The sequence below is a fragment of the Camelus ferus genome, chromosome X, assembly GCF_009834535.1.
Source record: "Camelus ferus isolate YT-003-E chromosome X, BCGSAC_Cfer_1.0, whole genome shotgun sequence".
NCBI classification, from domain to species: domain Eukaryota; kingdom Metazoa; phylum Chordata; class Mammalia; order Artiodactyla; family Camelidae; genus Camelus; species Camelus ferus.
The window spans coordinates 63,501,849-63,506,283 of record NC_045732.1 but is presented as its reverse complement, the minus strand read 5'-3'; the positions used below and the strand labels follow the sequence as shown (position 1 = coordinate 63,506,283).

Sequence of the window (4,435 nt, the reverse complement as noted above, 5' to 3'; positions counted from 1 at the left end):
CTTTGCAGCTGATTTTGAACTTGACAGTGTAGAAGGTAATAATGCACACTTCAATCTATCTTCCTAATAACTACCTCTTTAATGAGACTTTAATTGTCTGCGTGTGTTGTTCCCATTCTATTCTTTTGTTTTTAAACATTTACAGTTTTTGCTTCTTTTTTTTTTTTTTTGCGGTCAACTTTACACATTCAGTATTTTCTATTTTAAAAAGTTTTGATTGAAATGTTATCTTAGCTTTATATTTCTTCTCCTTCCCTCCCACACTCAGACACCAGCCCCTTTGAAGTATCTTGAGTGACCACATACATATTGCCTGAGCTATTTCTGCCATGAGTTTAAAAGCACCATGCATAAGTCATCCCCTATTTTCTTCTCACTCCCTTTCAATTCAAAGTGTGTGCTCTCTTGGCAATACAAAATGATACATTTCAACAGAGCACAATTTATAAAATGCCTGTTAGACCATTTTTGTTTTATAAGGAATCAAATGTTCATGTCTTAAATATTGGCCAATCCTAAGTACTTTAGAGTGGAGGTTATAAGAGCATGACCCAATAATGTCATCGTATGTCTTGAAGTTAACTTAATAATATTATTATCTTCAAACAAATGTTTCCATTCATCCTATTCCACAGACCATTTTCAATTATAAACTATAAACTAAAATTGAAATTGTCAAGTCCCATCAACAAGTGTTGATCAAGCACATCTCAGCTCTTTAAAGCCACTACAGCTGAGAACATGTCTTACTGAACCAAACTGGGGTCCACTTGCCTGCGTGCAGTAAAGCCAATCTACAGACACCAGGTTATGGTGAAGGAAAGTGAAGTGTTTATTATAAGATGCCAGACATGGAGTCGGGACAGCTAGTGCTCAAAAACCCAAACTCCTTGTGGGTTTCAGGGAAGCATTTTTAAAGGCCAGGTGAGGGAAGGAGTTCCAGAATATGGGATCAGCTCATACACAGTTCTCTGACTGGTTGATGGTGAGGTAACTGAGTGGTGTCACAGGGTTAACAACATCAATCCACAGGCTCCAGTCAGCCTGGGGGTTACAGGCTCATGGTCATCAAGTAGTTAAGTCTTCCATTTGGTGGGGGTTTTGGCATCAGTATAACAACTCAGGAAATGTGCATCAGATACTATTATCTGGGTACTCCAGAGAGGAGCTAAAGTAGAGGATGAGGGGAAGGGGTCTGTCCCAGGAAGGTCCCATAGGATCCTGCTCTGTTACACATGTATTTTCTTCCTTGATTTCTCTTCCTATTATTGCCTTTCCACGTATATTTGTGATTTAAATTTAAGTTTTTGAATATGGCTACTGAAATAACTACAATGTTTGACTAAACTGGGATAAAATCAAACAGCTTTTTGAATTTATTTCCTGAAATGAATGGCCAAGGGTGAAGTTTGAAACTTAAACCAAATTCTACGTATTTCCAAACAATTGATTCTCGGCAAGTATAGAATTGCTTAATCATTTTAAAACTAAGAAGTCTAAAAATTAGTTACTGTGTAAAAGGCATAATCGACCCTCATTATTTGCAGATTCCATATTTGTGAATTTGCTTCTCTGCTAAAATTTATTTGTAAATCATAAATTCAATTCACATTGTGCATTTTCTGTCATTTGTGGACTTGTGCAGTGAAGAAAAATTTCAGTCGCCAATGTGTGGGTTCCCAGCTGAAGTCAAACAAGGCAACAATTGGCTTCCTTGTTTCTGCTCTCATGCTATAAAAAGTGTACTTTTTTTGATTTATTTGCTGCTACATTTTTCACATTTTTTGTGCTTTTTGTTGGTGATTTTGCTGTTTCCAATGGCCCCCAAGCATAGTGTTGAAGTGCTGTCAAGTGTTTCCAAGCTCAAAAAGGCTGTAATGTGACTTACACAGAAAATACATGTATTAGATAAGCATCATTCAAGCATGAGTTATTAGTGCTGTTGGCTATGAGCCCAATGTTAATGAGTTAACAAAATGTATTAAATAAGGTGTATTTAAACAGAAACACACATAAAATAAGTTTATATATTGATTGGTTGATGAAGATGTTGTCACCAAAGGCTCACAGGAACCTAACCTTGCATTACCCCTGGGAGCAATGGTTCAATACTTTATAAAACATAATTACCACAAATAATAAGAATCAATTGTATTTTAAACCCGGGTTCAGTTAGAACCACCAAGAAATTGGCTACACAAATAAATTAAGAAAGTGTCTTTCTATGCCAAGATCTCTGGGTCATAGGCCCTTGAAATTTTCCATAAGAAGAGTACTAAAATTGAGTTAATTTATTTTGATAAAGATAATTCCCTGTTTCAGACAATAAGATGTCTGTGATCAGCAAATGTATCTCTAACAAAGTTTAAAAAGAACATTTGAAAATTCTTAGTTACCTTTTTTTTTCCCGTAGCTAATAGCTTTATTACACTGTAGCTGATTCAAATACATTGATTCATTGTCAGCTAGTTTTCCCCTTTTAAACAATATCATGATTTTTCAATACTGCTTTAGCCATCTCTCGGCTTCTCAGCTAAGAATGCCTGTCTCAGGTCCACCTGAAATCCACCACAGGTGCTTGCTGCCGCTGAGACTGCTTCAGGGACAGAAGATACTCTTGGTTGCTCAGTGCGTCCTTCTTTGTTTGCCTTGGACTTTTATCTCTGGTGCACGGTGGCCTGTAGTCCACCTCAGGTGTAAGCCATTCCTGGCCAGCTCCATCAAGCCAGTGGTCGCTCCTCAGATCACAGTGTCAAGCAGCCACTCAGCTCACCTTGGCTACCTTATAACACAGCAACAGTGAACATGTGTGATAAGGTCACCAAAATAATTGTTGCCAAGGTATATAACCCCACAAAGTGAAACCATGTTTTAAAAAGTCAGGCAGTAAAGAGATTTTTCTCTTGTCTAGTTTCCTAAATGTGTATAAGATATTGCATGAGCTAAAAAAAGGCCAAATGACAACATGTGAGAGATGATTTTGTTGTGGTGGTGAGGTGTTGGGTTGTCCTTGGTTATCATTTGAGGCCAATTCTATTTCTTAGGGTAGAAAATGTCTTTGGTATACTGTGTTGCTAAATAATAAAACTTAACGCTCTTTTGCCTTGAAACAATTTATTCTATCATCTCAATTCTTACAGCACCAGATTTGCAATATATGGTAGTCTACAGTATGTTTGACAAGTGGCTTGGGTTACAAGCAAAGTAGAGTTCCATCTGTTGGCAACTTAAGTGCAGTAATGCACCCTAAGTAAGGGCTGTGAATAGAACAACGGGGCTACTTTGATCGTTCTGTAGGCAAAGCACAATAAGTGTTGATTAATGTGAGATTTATTGACAGGTTATGAACCAGGGAGGCAAGAGGGTGGCCAGCTAGTCACTGCCTAATGTCTAAATTGCAGCACCAGAGTGATTTTCACTTTCCTTCAGCACATTTCCTGTATTCCCATTTTAAGTCACAGCAGTCATAGATTTTCTACCAGTCATCTTCACCTGTTCCTTAGCCATCGGAAGACCTGCTTATTTGGCACTAATTCTAGGTATCTTCCCTAAATTTTTCTTGGCTTTATTTCTTCCCATTATGCCTTTTAAATAATAAATGTAATTAGTGGTTCCATAAGACTTAATATTTAAAGCACTTTCATAGTTGTTAAAAAGTCAGTCCTTACCACATCCATGAAAGTTAGACCAGGTCTGTTCTCTCATCTACCCCAGACGCCTTCCTGTCAAAAATAAAAACTTTATAAACTCCTTTTAGTGAAGGACCACATTTTGTATATTCTCAGCAGACCAGGGTGTGAGTCCTGAGGACTTAATCCACATTTAACAGTAACTGGGACATGTGCTAAGGTACTACTGACCATATGCTACTTCCAACAAGGGGTCAGGTCTTATTTTATTAAGCTTGTATATAATACATAACACATTTCCATACACACCTGGGCAATGAAAAGAAAATTGATGACTATGAGTAAGGTAAGTAAAATATACTCCCTCCTGGATTCAAAGTGATTATCTAATTGAGGCAAATTACCTTATCCAGGATTTGCTTATAATAGAAAATGTAGCTCCTGAAAGGCTTAATGACACTGAATTGGTACCCTTTTGAACTAAATTACTTCTTCAGAGAGCAAAATGGTCTTCCTGGAAGAGGTAATTTACCTTAAACATATGAGCACTTTACCTCAAAGAAAAAGTACCAATTTGCTCCGGGAACGCCATTCTTTAGTTGCCCACCCTTCTGCACAAAGAATTGGCCATTGCAAACTATTTGTCTGTTACTGTTTAAGTCTTTCAAAGTACAGCCAGTGTTTTCCTCCTTAAAGTGGCCATATTGGAACATTAACTCTCTGAGGACAGGGATCTGCTCTCAGTTGGAAATTTAGTTTGTGCTAATTAAAATAGTATGCTTGTAAAAGGTTTGTTTCATGAGGGG

The 4,435-nt window shown here is 37.4% G+C and overlaps 1 pseudogene; it reads right to left on the bottom strand.

The window, feature by feature from the left end:
* Positions 1-2,510: 2,510 nt before the first annotated feature.
* On the bottom strand, positions 2,511-2,721 carry LOC102519371 (annotated as a pseudogene).
* Positions 2,722-4,435: the final 1,714 nt, after the last annotated feature.